Consider the following 15274-nt stretch of genomic DNA (forward strand, 5'->3'; position numbering starts at 1 on the left):
GGGGGGGGGCGGAGGGAGAGAAGGAGCTCTCACGAACGCTTGGGTGCAGGACAGCGCTTTGCTTGCCCCGCGCAATGCAAAGTGCAAGGCTGTGGGTCTGTCCTACAGCACCTTTCCTGGGTCTTGCACGCCCAGGAGGACCCCGCGCCAGCGTTCCCACACTTTCTTTCAGTCCCCCCATCCCCCCGCAGGGTTCCCGGGCTGTGCGCTCCACTGGTCCTCCCCACACACACGCGGCTGTTTGTTTTTGTTGGGTTTGTCAATGTTGCCTTTGTTCCGGAGATTGTGTCATCGCCTAGATGCTGGGAATAAAGTGCGACCCTGTGTGTGATCAAGTGTGTAGCGTGTGTGGCCGAGGCTAAGGGTGCCTCTGTCCATTAGTGCATGTGCGCATGGCCCGGATCCTCCGTGAGGGGGTTCAGGGAGAGAGAAAGAGAGAGAGAGAGAGAGAGAGAGAGAGAGAGAGAAAACGTGCATATATACTGTGCTCTTGAATATGGACTGTGAGAATCTGGGCAAGGAAGGGTGATGAACTGTAACCACACATGGGCATCTGGTGTGTGTAAATACGTGTGATGGCGCGCAAGTGTGAAAGCATTTGTGAGTAAGATCACAGCCACGAGTGGGGAAGCATGTGAAACTCTTTGACATACGTATGCTAATGTTTGTGAATGGCGTGTGAAGAGGAGGGGGAATGTGTACGGGGTGCGCAGCGTGTGTGCCGTGTGTGTTGGAGGGGTTTGTGCGCGTCCTCAGGCTGGCTGCTGGGTCTGGCCCACTCTTGGCTGTGTCTCCCAATCAGTCGAGCCCCAGTACCCAGGCAGGGCCCCCTCCCCCGCACTGTGTAAACAAACCCGTTGGAATTCGTCTCTCGGGGCTCCTCTCCCCGCCAGGATCTGCTGCCGTCTGGATAGGGGTTGGCGGCTGGTGTCAGCCTCTCAGCTCTGTAGTGGGAGGGCGGGCAGGTGTTTGATTAGGCTCGTGTGTGTGCCTGGAGCTGGAGGGCCATGCTGTGTCTGCGTGTGTCTGGTGTTTCTGTATGCGACAGTGTGGCTGTTGTCGAGCGTGTCACTGGTATTGTGTATCTGGACCTCCGGCCGACCCTCCCTGGCGGCTGTGCACGGTGGGAGGGCGCGGACCTGAGGCCCCCTGCCGACTCGGGCCCAGCTTCCCCAGTTCCCAGGCCGTTTCATCCTCCTCTTTTACTGCCAGGCCTGGCGACAGCCCCTGTAATTACGCGGGGCCTGGACGCCGCGGCGAGTCCGGCGCTGACCTCGCGGTGGAGGAGCCTGGGGTGGAGGCATGCCAGGCGGGTCCCAACCCCCCGCAGGGCGCTGGCTGCTGGAGGCCTGACTCGCAGCGCGTAACAAAACATTTACGGAGCGCGCTGCCTACGTGCTCGGCCGCGTAATCTCGAGGCCAGCTTGGGTTTGGTTTTGCAAACGGTTCCCCCACCCCCTTGCGCACCTGCCCCAGGTGACATGCTAAACCCCAAGTTTATGATAGGCGCGGTGCAGCCCTCCCCCTCCCGCAGGGGCCGAAGTCTACCCACCGAACGGCCCCAGGTCAGCACCTCACTTGAGCTCATCTGGGAGGTCACTTGGGTGTGGGCTGCCCACGCGCTCTAACCACGGTACCCCAACCCAGTTTATAAATTCCACAGAACCTCTAAGAGAATAAGGCTTTTTGTCTATTTTGGTCACGGCTGTATCCAAACACATAGTGTTAATGATCAATAAATGTCTGTTAAGTGAGTTTTTTGTTTGGTGAACTTTTAACTTTTGCTGGACGTAGCTAGTCTGAAAAGAAATAAACATAGTGAGTGGTTAAAGAGGGCAGATGTGGAGATCGGTTTTGGTCTGTGGTGGATCAGGATTGTCCCCCGGAGGAGCGGACTTTTAGGAAGATTCCGCTGTTTCTCCGACAGCAAGAGATGGGAGGGAACAAGTGGGGTCTCAGGACTGCGTGGTTTAGTCCAGGCAGGTTGGGGCTCGCTCAGCCCGGCCCGGCGGGGCCGTGTCCGCTCCCGCCCTGCCTGCATTTAGGGCTGGAGAGAGCCGGGTGGAGTGGGGTGGGAGGAATTCTGAGCACGAACGGGACGTGGGGCCCGCCTTCCCCGGTAGGGCGCTCTCCTCCACATTTCTCACCCCAGGCCTTGATTCCATTTCTTTTATTCCTTCCCCTTTGGAGCATTCATGCATCGTCCATCAGACCCAAAGGAGCACTCTTAGGGGCCCGACACTAAGGTGAACTTCAGCGACGTAAGGACGAACTTGCCACAAAAATCCCTGCCTCTGGGGACCCTCGCCCCACCTGTAGAGTAAATAAACGATGCCACAACAAATTTGTTAAATACTACTGGCCAAGCAATTGACCCAGAACACACACTCGGATCGAACCGCCCGGATCCCTCCCAAAGCCGCTGCGACGCCTAGTGGACTCAGAGAATTGCAATTTCTGTGAGATTGAAACAGACACCAGAAGGGACTCGACCTGCAGACCAGCTCCGCCCCGCCCCTCTTCCACTCCCACTCCCAACCTGCCCCGGCGGGTCTCGCCTCTGTTCTGCCAGCGGAGAGCTTTCACCGCAAAGATGGGTGCCTATGTTGGCTTTCAGCACCGCCACCCCCAGGCAAACATCTGTGTTCGGTGGCGGGAGTTGTCTGAGTTGTCTGTCTGTCTGTCTGCCTGCCTGTCTGGGAAATTCCTCCCATGAGTACCTTCTGGGAATTCCTGAGGAACTGAATTAACCCTCTCAGTACCCTAGTGGTGGTCGGAACTTTGGGAGGAATGTTACCAGCCAGTGGGGATCCTGCCAGACTGGAGGTGGCCTTTCCAGTCTGGAACAAGCACGGCTGCTTGATTGTTTCTTCCTTTCTGAGTGCCCTGTGGTTTTGGGGTGGGGAATGCCACAGCATGAGGGCCCTGGGGCGCCACCCAACTTGGCTCAGCCCGCAGGCTATCTCTAGGCAATGGGGTGGGGCGAACCTGGGGCCCAGCTGATCCTGAACCTCTTCACCTGAGCAATGTAATTTTGAAAATGAAGGTGTTTCTTATTTGTTTGTTTGTTTCTCCACTTCTTCGAAGCAGGAGTGGCATCCACTTCCGAAATAGCTTGCTCCAGAAACCCTATGAACTTGGAGAAACGCAGAAAGTTATACAAGTGTTCAGGTCTTTCGTTCTTAGGATCGCTACGAGTCGTCTATGACTAGACAGCACTTAACAACAATAACTCCACTTCTTGCTACTTGTGATTTGTGTGTGCGCGCATACAATACATAGAAATATATAATAAAGATATTTGTCATGTAAATGTGTCTTAATTATAATAATACATGAATTTATAGTAAATGGAGGTTGAGGATCACCAGTAATTTTTAAAATTGGGACCTTCCTTTCCTTACTAGTCTTTTGCTTTTTTTTTTTTTTGGCTTGCTTTTAGGTTGTTGTGATAAAATGACTCATTTCAGTTTTATGCTTATTTTTTCCACTTGATGATTGTAACCAAAAACATTTCCCATGTTATAAGCTCTTTGTAAACAATATTTTAAAAATTTATTTACTGTGGTTTGTGTGAAAGCCAGTTAGTTTTGCATTCAAGAATTTATGACCATTTTGTTTCATAACATCAGTTGCAATTTCTCAGTATAACAACACTCTTCCCATTTTCTCCCTTGATTCCCATATCCATTCCACACACCCCCCCCTTTCCTGCCCCTTCCTGCCTTACGTGCTTTGTTTTGGGATATATGCTGCCAGTTTGGTCTCATATGACTAATTGTTCTGAGGAGTAAATTCCTCTTGAATGTCTTTGTTCACTTTGCAGGCTGAAAGGTGATCCCCAGAGATAGGTTGTGTCCAGTTTGAAAGATGTCTAAGGGCTACACTTTTGAGGTCTTTTGCTAACTAAAATTTAGTTCCTATCCACCAGCTATTCCTCAGGAGATAGATAGGCATTCTCCTCCAGTGCAATTTATAGCCTCTGAAAACCAGTTGGAGGGGGCAGCTCCAATGAGTTAACTACCAGTCTTTATCAGATCAGTAAGTCTGGTCTTTTTATGATTTTGTATTTGTTTTACATTTGTAAATAGTATTTTTGACTGTAGCATGATATTATAGTGAATGACTTGTTTCAGAGTTTGTCACTTTAACACACTTAAACACACTCAACCGCTCTTCAGTGGCTGAACAGTTGGGTTGATTGGTTCTTAGAACTTTATTTAACCCCTTGAAGGGAGCTCTGGTGGCCTAGTGGCAAGCAGCTGTGCTGCAATCCTGAAGGTGCCTGGTTCAAATCTACCATATTCTCCACTAGAGAAGGAGGGGCAATCTCCTCCTGTGCCAGTAAGACACTGATTTGATGTTACAAAATAAAAAAAAAAACAAAACAAAACAACAAAAAAACCAAAAACCCTCTTGATTGACTTTCAGCAACAAACTATGGAGTAGCTACTCTGTTCTGGGTTGGGTACTGGGAACTCAGTGGAAGCTAATAATAGTACAAGGGTCTTTCTTTCATGGAGCTGACATTTTGGGCAATGTGGAGTGTGTGCTTTTGGCAGCGATGTTAAAAAGTATTTTTTTAAATTTGTATTAAATTTTATTAATTTTAATTACAGAGACTTTGGATTTCCATTTATTCATTGTTGCACAGAAATTATTTTTTACATTGTCAAACCAATGCCAGAGTTCCTACAGTTCTCTTACTGAGGATCATGGTAACTGGAATCTAGTGAAATCTGTCCCTCTCTAAGTCCAACTGAAGAGAGAATTGAGCTTTATGGGGAAAAAACAGAATTTTGCTCCTAAAAGTCTTTTGGTAACCAAAGGAAGAGAAGGTGGAAGCAACAAGAGGAGTAGGAGAGATGTTAAGGGAGGGGTAAATGCTGAAAGAAATAGAATTGTGGTTTCTGCAGGCTCCACTTTGTACTGCAGCCTATTTAAATTTTTTTTTTTTAAGCTTGTGAACAGTTATCCAAGGTAAAACAATTGGTCTCTATTCACTGGAACAACAGGAAAGTCAGCAAGAGAGAGAGAGGAGAGTCAGGAAGAAAAGAAGAAAAGGAATGTGTGGCTAATTGCCTCCATGAACGACTGGTTCCTTTGTTATGAGACCAGAAGAACGGGATAGTGACTAGGCAGTCATTTCTGAAAATTTTGATCAAAGATTCCATTGAAAAAAAATACAGAACAGAATTAAAAATTATCAAGGAATCCAGACTTTCTGAATAGACTCTCAAATCTATTTGCCCTGAGAGAATCTTTAAACCCTAAGCCAAAATTATCCCCTGGATTCTTATTTAAATAATTAAATAAATAAATAGTTTAGCTTGATTAATGTGAATGTTTGCCTTAAGCATTGTGCTCTTTTTATTTAATTATTTTGCATTTTGCTCTTCTAAGATTAGTTATCTGTATGAGATCAACAATAACTTGAAATGTTTGAAAGAAAATTAAAAGGGCAATGAGTTTATATTAATGGGAAGAATAATTTGGAAAAGGAGGCAGTGAATGGTTGAACAACTCTAAGACTATAGTCAATGTCACCAACTTACAGATGTAGAAATTGATAAACTATTATATGCTCTGCTGGGTATATGCTCAACAACAATAAAATATTTTAAGTTCTTCTTTTAAATTGTACTACTCACTTGTGTCAAGCATTGCAGTGGGAAGTACTAGAGACTGTTGTTGTGTGCTGTGGGGTTGGAACCGATCCATAGCTGACCCTCCAGTGGGTTTTTAGAGACAGTAAATTTCATGGGAGGAGACTGCCCACCCTTCTCCTGTGGAGGAGCTGGTGGATTTGAACTGTGTGCCTTTTGGGACTGTAGCACTGCTTCTTGCCATTAGCTTACTAGGAACTAGGAAGTATATTCTTGCCCTTAAGGAATCTAGTCTACTGGCAAAAGTATAATTAGGTTATTAGTTAAAAATTATAGTAGAGTTATAAGTGGTATAACAGGCTACAGGCTTACAGAAGAAAGAATGTTTATTTGGGATGGAAAGGGTGTCAGGGATATTTAAAATGGGGTTTGGAGCATAAGTAGGTATTAACATTCAGGGAAGAGGAATCAGAGATCAGATAGAGGGGTGAGGGTTTGTGTAGTATGTAGTCAGGCTTAGCTAGAATGCATCTGGGGCAATGACTGGCAATAAGGACTAAGGGTTGTTTGGAGGCCATATTGTCAAGGGCTTTGAATATCAGGTTCAGGATTTTAAACTGTATTTTGTAGCTTTTAGATGTTTAAAAAGGAAGCATGATTTAGTTTTGCCTTTAGAAAAATCTCTGGCTAGATGAGGGGCCAGATCATTGGTAGAGGAGGGAACCTAGAAGCAGGAGGCCAGTTAGCCTGAGTGTAGGCATTCCCGTGGGAGTGACCAGAGTCTGAAGCTGAACAGTGGCCAAAGAGGGGAGAAGCAAAGGACAGGTGAAGCAATTTGATGACAGTAGAGTTATGGGTTTGAGGCAAGGAGGTGCCTGACCTAGAATTTACCCTATAGCAACTGGTTGTTTGTGTTTCCTGAAAATGGAGTTCTTTGAACCTGGAAGCATGGGCTAAGAAGTGAACTCGTACACACCTATGTTTATTGCTGTTATCACATTAACAAAGAGATGAAAACAGCCAAAGTGCCCATCAACAAACGAATGGATAGAGAAGCTGTGGTATGTTCACACAATGGCCTACTATGCAGCACTGAAAAACAAGGAACTCATAAAGTATACAAAATGGGTGACCCTGAAGGATATTATGCTGAGTGAAATATCTCAGTCACAAAAGGACAAATACTGCATAATATCACTATTATAAAACAGGACTGACATGAGAATTGGGGGAAAACTAAGAGGGGATAAATAATGTACACTGCATTGAGGCAGATGTTTAGAAGGAATATATGGTTAGGTATTATTTGCATGATAACAGTCTGGAATAAGAGCTGCATAGCAAAGTGGACTGGAGGAGGTGGGGAGGTGTGGGAGTGGGAGGTGGGGTGGTAGGAAATTGTGCAATAATGAATTTATATTTTTTTTCTCAGAGAAAAGTGAACTAGAGTGGTAGGAAAATGTGCAACAAAATGAATGAATGGAAATCCAGTTCTCTATAAACTTTTGTTAAAATCTTAGTTAAATCGGTGTATCAGAGACAGTAAGATTGTCACAGGATAGAGCAGGGTTTAGGGCTGTTGTATATATGGTTGCTATGATTCGCAGGCAACTCGACGGCACATACACCAGCAAGGTTTACTTTTGTGAGATCAAGTTGACTAGGGCATCTCGAAAGGTTAGAAGAGAATCTTAGAGGACAGTGGTTTTGTGCAATGATGGAGGAATCATTTGAAAAAGGGTAGAACAAAAGATTACCCAACATGAAGAATATAAATAATGTCACTGAAATGTACATGCAAGATTTGTTGAAAAGGTGTATTCTTTGCTTTGTATATTTTCACAAAAAGAAAATAAAAAGTAAAACTTAAAAAAAACTCAATTAAAATAAAAACATTAAACAAACAAACAAACAAAAAGAAGTGCATTGGGTCTGTGTAGACAAGTTGCATATTAGGGGCCAGAAGACCTACCAGTGGGAGTGGGGCTCTGGGATGTGGGGTATGAAACTCAGGAAGAGGGGATCACTGTTTACACAGTGATCCCTCTAGGATTTTAGGGATAGGCTTCTCCCAGACTGCAGTGCTTCAGGACCAGTGAAGACAAGGCAAAGGAAGGGCCAAGAATTCCTTCCTCATGATTTTGCCTGGGGAGAAATCCTCCCTTGCCCTTCCCCAGCTCCAGGCCTTCTTTGATGGGAGAGCTAAGCTGACTTTGTCTGGAAGACATTTACTCTCAGTGCAGCTGATAAAGCCTTTTATCAGTTAAAACCATCCCTTGCTATGATCTTTCACACAACACAGCATAAGAGCAGGACCCTAGAGATTTTTATTTCAGAAGCATTGCTTTATAACTTCTTTTAAAAATCTCATTACAGAAGAAACACATTCCAGTTAGAAAGAAATCTTGGTTAAGTTGGAGAAGTGCAAATCAAAGAGGGCAGATCATCTACAGAAGTTAAATTTCAGAAGTAAACACATTTCTTGATTCTTTTCTTGTTCATGGTTCTGAAATTTTTCATGGTACTTATCTTTAAGAGGTTACAATTTAATTCCCTTTTACAACCAGCTGGGAATCTCTTACACTTATGTAATGTGTTGTGACTTCTTGGTGTTTCTTTGTTGTGCATTTCTTCACATACTACTTCACCTTTACAGACTCTTAACACATTATAAAGCAGACAGAGGTGGAAATTATGTCCTCACTGACCAGGTGAGAAAAGTGAAGCCCCAGGAAGGTGTTGGTGTTCAGAATTCAGACTGTATTCCCTCTATGAGCTCTGACAGTTTAGCTCTTAGGGAGCTGCTCTGCTCACCCTAAGAGAGTGCCTCTCCAGCAGTTTTAATCCACCAGGTGCTCAGTGGGAGAAAGATAGGCAGTCTCCTCTGACAACCTGCTGGTTGCAAGTCAACAGCAATGAGTTCTGAGTTCTGGTGGCTTAGACAATAGTTGTGCTGAAAACCCAAAGGCAGGTAGTTACAATCCACTTTCTGCTCCTACACACAGAAAAGTGGACAATCTCCTGTGCAATTTACAGCCTCTGGAAAACCACCAGGGGGTCAACTATGAGTCAGTTCCGAACCAAAGGCAATGAAAGAGTTGAGTTAATCTTTGGTAGGGCTAGATCCACATAGTCTTTCTCCTTCCCCACCTGGAGTCCACCTGACTGTTTAAGGTGTTATGGAAAGGCCTTGAGATAAAGTGGTGAATTTATTGTGATAGTCCACCACTAGCCCACAGGCAGCGTCTCTCTGGCAGTTTGATTCCATCAACTACTCCAAGGGAGAAAAAGGGACACTCATCTCTTGGGATTTTACAGCCTCCAAAAACATGCTGGAGGGTTAGCTATGAGCCAATTCCAATTCGATAGTAATAAAATCTTTACGGGAAAGGCTTATGAGAGGTCTCAAATAATATAATACTGAAAGATTCTATGGGCAAAACCTTGAATGATTCAAGAAGCATAAAAAGATGTTGGAATGCACAGAGTCACTATACCAAAAAGAATTGACTAAAATGGAACCATTTTAGGAAGTAGCATATGATCAAGAACTGATGGTAATGAAAGAAAAAGCTCAAATTGCACCGAAGGTATTGGCAAAAAATAAGGCCCCAGGAATTGACAGAATACCAGTGGATGTATTTTAAGAAACAGATGCAACCTTGGACATGCTTACTAGTCTATGCCAAGAAATTTGGAAGCTAGCTAATTGGCTGACTAACTGGAAGAGACCTGTATATGTTTTCATTCCAAAAAAAGGTGGTCCACAGAGTATAGAAATTATCGAACAACATTATTAATATCACGTACAAGTAAAATCTTGCTGAAGATTGTTCAAACACAGACAGTACATTAACAAGGAACTGTCAGAAATTCACACTGGATTCAGAAGAGGCCATGGAATGAGGGATATCATTGCTGATGGCTGATGAATTTGGCTGGAAGCAGAGAATTCCAGAAAGATACTTACTTGTGTTATATTGACTATGCAAAGACACTGGACTATGTGGACCACAGCAAATTATGGATAACATTGAGAAGTATGAGAATCCCAGAGTGCTTAATCATGCTTTTAATTAACTCTTGCACAGTTTGACCAGAATACAATTGATCAGAACAAGGGAACACTGCATAGTTTAAAATCAGTTAAGGTATGCAGTCAGGGTTATATCCTTTCTTTATACCTATTCCATTTGTATCCTAAGCAAATCATTTGAGAAACTGACTATGTAAAAGAAAGCATGGAATCAGGATTGGAAGAAGACTCATCAACAATCTTCATTATGCAGTTGACAAAATTGTCCATGTCGGAAGACGTGAAGAAGATTTGAAGCACTTACTGCTTACTGAAGATCAAAGGTTTCAGCCTTCAATATGGATTACTTCTCAACATCAGCAAACCAAAAATCCTCCTCTCTAGATCAATAGGCAACATCATGATAGATGGTGAAGATTGAAGTTGTCAATAGTTTTTACTTGTACCCACAATCAACATCCATGACAGCAACAGTCAAGAAATCAGAAGACGAGTTACAGTGGGGACAGCTGCTATAGAGGATCTCTCCAAATTGCTAGAGAACAAGGGTATCAGTTTCAAGACTGAGCTATCCCTGATCCAAGCCACAGTGTTTTCAATTGCTTCCTATGCATCTGAAAGTAGTACAAAGAATAAGGATGACAGAAGAATTGATGTATTTGAATTGTGGGGTTGAAGAGAGTACTGAATGTCTCAAGGACTTCCAAAAGAACAAACAAATCAATCTGTCTTGGAGGAAGTACAGCCAGAGCGTTCCTTAGAGGAAAGGATGGTGAAACTTCGATGACAACATACTTTGGTCATGTTGTCAGGAGGGACGAGTCCTTGGAAAAAAGCTATCATGCTGAGAAAGGTGGATGGTCAGCAATTTGAACAGCAAGGAGGATCAAATGAACTAATAGTTGTGAAGAACCTGGTGCTGAGTCTCGGGGGGTAAGTTATGAAGTGGCACGATGGTATGTTTCACTTCTCAGTGTCCTGACCCTGGGGGCTGATTGGAGAGCAATTGGAGATAAATGTGCTGATAATTAGAGGAGAGAGAGCCTTAAGGATGGGAGGAAGTAGAAGAGGAAGGAACTCTGGTGGTGCAGTGGTTAAACACTGGGTTTCTAACTGAAAGATCAGCAGTTGGATCCACCTCCCTTCTAAAGATGAGGCAGTTTGCGTTTGTAAAAATGAGAGCCTTAGACAAAGAAATTAAAGAAAAAAAAAATTAAAGCCTTGGGAACACTATAGGGTAATGCTATTTGTCTTATACAGAGCTCTTTTGAGGCAAAATTGACTCAATAGTAAAGGGGCTGGTAGGGGAGAAGGAGTCCCAAGGCCACAGGATTCACTGGAACAGCACATTGGATATGATGGATGCTCCAGATATATGGCATCTCTAAAGTCCAGCGGGGGCAGAGAAAGGAATAGGGAATTGTGGCTTTGAGCCACAATGTTTGCTACCACCTCATTTGCGTGGGGAAGTTGGACAATAAATAAGGAGTACCAAAGAATTGATGCATTTGAATTATGGTATTGGTGAAGAATATTGAACTCTCAGCAGAACGGACAAATCTGTCTTGCAGGCAGTACAGCCAAAATAGTCCTTTGAAACAAGGATAGCAAGACTTCATCCTACATCATCTGGCCATGTATCAGGAGGGACCAGTCCACATGCTCAGTAAAGCAGAGGGTCAGTGAGTGCTGATGCAGTGGCTGCAAAAACAAGGATTCAAACACGGCAGCGAATGTGAGAATGGGACCAGACCAGGCAGTAATCTGTTCTGATGAACAGAGTCACTGTGAGTCAGAACAGACTTAAGGCTGCTTAATAACAACAGCAGGAGCATTCTGTGTCCAAAGGGACCATGCGGACCATCCTTTCCCGAACCTCAGGAGTGAGGGAAGGAGCCCAGGAGAAGGAAGAAGTGTCTTCAGAATCCAGCCTGAATTTTTTCCTCTTCCCTGTTGCTTATCTCTTTCGAGGCTCCACCCTCGCCAACTCTCTCTCTTTTCCACTTCCTTGGCATCGTCAACATTTACCAACAACGTGCCAGGCACTGTTTGGTCCTGGATGCTGAGCTGGGTCTTACACAAGAGCAGGAATTGACTAAGTTAACAGTGGGAGCTGTAGAAGCTGGAGAGACATAGCTTGTGGGGGAGGCAGGAAGGAGCCCGGGAACCACCCAGAGGGGCGCGGCAGGAGTGCGCAGGGAGCTGGAATGCTCGAGGTGTGTGGTAAATACCTCGGGGGAGGCGAGCACCCTGTACTGTGGGACTCAGGAAGAGCTCCTCTCAGACCCTGAATCCCCTGCAGGGAGGTACAGGGGCAGGCTGCCTGGAGGTAGGATTCAGAGAGACTGGCCTTGTGGAGGCTGAGAACATTCTAGACTAGGCTGAAAGGAAGGCAAGAGAGAAGAAAGGTTTAGAGGCCTCAAAGTGGATAATGGGCAAGGTGCCCTGGGAATAATAACAGCATCAGTGCACGTTTATGGAACACAGTCTCCATTCCAGGCCCATTTGAAGCACTTTGCATACATTTAAGCACTCAGTCTTCACAGCTACCATAAGAGGTTGCAGATATTCTGATCCTTAGTGTACAGAGGAGCAAACTGAAGCACAGAGAGGCTAATAACTTCCCTGACATCACACAGCTAGTAAATGGTGAAGCATTTGAATCTGCTTTGAGAATCCTGCTTTCACAAACTGCGCAGTGATATCTGGCTGTCCAGCCAGGGGCCTCCAGAGTGCTGGTCACCAGGGAGGCTTTAGGACCTTTCCCCACATGGTCTCTACAAGATGCTGTGACTGTCTGGATGTGAAGAGTGTTGTCTGTCTGTCATCAGCAGGACCATGCAAGCTTGAAAAAAACAAAACAAACAAAAAACTTGCTCTCCTGTGCCTTTTCTGCTAGAGCTCAGATTATATTTCAAATTCTGGCTTCGCCACTTACAAACTGTGTAACCTGGGGGAAGTTATTCACCTCTCTGTACTTCAGGTTGCTCCTCTGTAAAATAAGGATAATAACATTAGCTGCCCAGAGCTCCAGTTGAGGAGGAGGACTCAGGCGTGGGGATATTAGAGTCATTCCTCTTTAGACTCGTTCCCTGGTTCAGGCTGTTGCTCTGGTGAGCCATCTTCCAAGCCAATGCCTTCAGCTTTTCTTTCCACTGTGAGAGTAACTTAATTTCCTTCCAGTAAATTCTTTCTCTGCTTTAAGTGATCTAGAGTTGGTTCCTGTTGCTGGCAAGCAGACTCTTGAGTGGTACAGAGGGAGTCATCCACCAACTCCTACACCAGGGTCTGAAGCCAGGAGACTGCAAAGACAGAGATTAAAGGCCAGATCTGGGGAAATGGGGAGCAGGAGTATACTTGGGAGAAGACTGACGAGTTCTATTTCAACAGGTTAAACAGGCTTGCATCAATCACATGGACTGAATCATCTCAGAAGACAGAACACTCCTCTAGCTGTTTTAGCAAAAGCCCAAGGAGGCCTCTCATTGTCCTGCAGGGACAATGGGCTCCTCCCAAACCAATCCCTGTGGCCTGGGGCTGCTGTGCTGGGACTGGCCAGACTAAGGAGACCTGCTCAACACTGGACCTGGGAGGTGGAGTGATCAAACCAGATGAACTGAGGGTGAAGGGGTCAGCCCTCAAAGAAGTATCTAGAAAGGGAAATGGGGGCTGGTAGGTAACACAAGCAGATGTCAAGTAAGAGAGGTTGGGAGCTTGAGGCATCAGGATGGAGGGAAGGGATTTTCTTGGGATAGGGGAGAAGGAAGTCTGGGTCCAGTTGTAGATAACAAGGAGAGAACCAGTGAACATACATAGGTGAACCCAAGGAAGCAGGCCCAGGAGGAACTAGAGGGGGTGGGGTTAGAGACAGACAGAGAGTAAGAGTCCTGGCCCCCAGGGTCCTAGAGTGGGGTCCAACCCAGAGGTAGTGGAGAGAGATAGGGAGGGCTGAGGATGAACGAGAGCCTGAGCTATGTCTTCCTGATGTTCCTGGCTTCACCCTGCCTGAGAACTTGGGGTCTGCAGACAGACTGTAACCTTGTCCCTTCAATCTGTGCCTCAGTTTCCTCATGCATGAAATGAGGATAAATGTCCTGGTGCCCTTCCGACCGGGAAGGTCACTAAACCAGAAACCAAACTCACTGCTGTCCAGTGGTCCTGACTCATGGTGACTGTCCACCGGGTTTCTGAGGTGTTAAAATCTGTGTGGGAGGAGACTGTCCATCTTTCTCCCAGAAAGTGGCTGGTGGGTTCAAAGTGCCAGCCTTTCAGTTAGCAGCCTGATACATCACACAATATGCTACCAGGGCTCCTTGATATAGGTCACAGTAAGAGTTACATGAGCTAATGAATATAGAATGTGTAGAAAGACTGGTGTGTCTGGTGTATGGAAAAATCTGGAGATTCACTATATTGTGGTGATTATTATGACTTTCATAGTAGAAGGCTAATATTGACAATAGTGAATTCCAATTCCGTTCCAGGACCCCCAGGGCTTTTCCAATTTCTCTTCAAATAGGGTCCTACAGTGTATGCCACAGGGACTTAGATATGTGCTGGGCATGCTGAGGGCTGCGGCAGCTCCACGGGTACAGCCCTTCTGGCTGGGTGCAGCCCTCCTGTGTCATCTCTTTTGGGAGAGAGGTTCCCAGGAGAGGCCACTTGAATTTCTACCTGTTAAAGTTTGGTGTGTGAGTACCTTAGGGAATGTTGGTGGGTAGCCCATAGAGTGCTGTGCTGTTAACCCAAAGGCAGCTAGCTCTCTCTGGGGGTTTGACACCCCACCCCCCGTAGCTCTGTGGGAGAAAGATGGGCACTCTCGTACTGTATGGTTTCCAGCCTCTGAAAACCCACTGAGGGTCAGTTATGAGTTGGTTCATAAGAACTAATGAATTCATAGTCAGCAAAGATTAAGTGATACAAATAAGAAAGTTTGTTTTGTTTAAAATCTGTGGGGTCTGGAGGGTTCCTTGGGGCTGGACTAAGGAGGAATTTGTGGTTTGCCACTTTGCAGAGCTCTAGTAAGGACTTCTTGTTCTCCTGGAAGTGAGGTCTTTGCTGCTGAGCTGTTTGGGAGCTACTTGAGCAAGGATACTCCTGTGAAATGCTTCCCCCTGGTTGCCCCATGATTTCAGGCCCCAGTGTACTCTCAGGCCACCAGATACACAGGGAATGTCTGGCCATAGTCCTGTATGGAGCCCCAGCAGGTCTTGCAGAGTCTGGACAAAGCATGAGCCCACTCTACCCCAGGCCAGGTCAGCCTAGAATAAGGCATTCAGCAGTAACGACACATCAGGTGGGGCTGATGTTTGGATGGGACTTCTCTCCACCTCTGGAAGGCACTTGGTCACCAAAGGCTCAGGACCAACCCTGAGTTCCCAAGGACCTCATCAAACCAATCATTGGACTTCTATCGCCACATTTCTACAGGCTAAGGACATATCTCATTCTCATCTCTTCCTCTTCTAACCGAATTTCTTCAACCTCCTTATAGAAATAAACTTTAAAATTTATGCAAAATATATATATCAAGGTCATATTTTGGCTCCTGTGGATTTGGTTTAATTTTCCTCAGCTTCAGCTTGAACTTGCATATGAGTAATTGGTGGTCTGTTCCACAATCAGCCCCCGG

Source organism: Elephantulus edwardii, unplaced genomic scaffold (assembly GCF_000299155.1).
Source record: "Elephantulus edwardii isolate Elephantulus edwardi_28Jun2011 unplaced genomic scaffold, EleEdw1.0 scaffold00176, whole genome shotgun sequence".
Classification (NCBI taxonomy): Eukaryota; Metazoa; Chordata; class Mammalia; order Macroscelidea; family Macroscelididae; genus Elephantulus; species Elephantulus edwardii.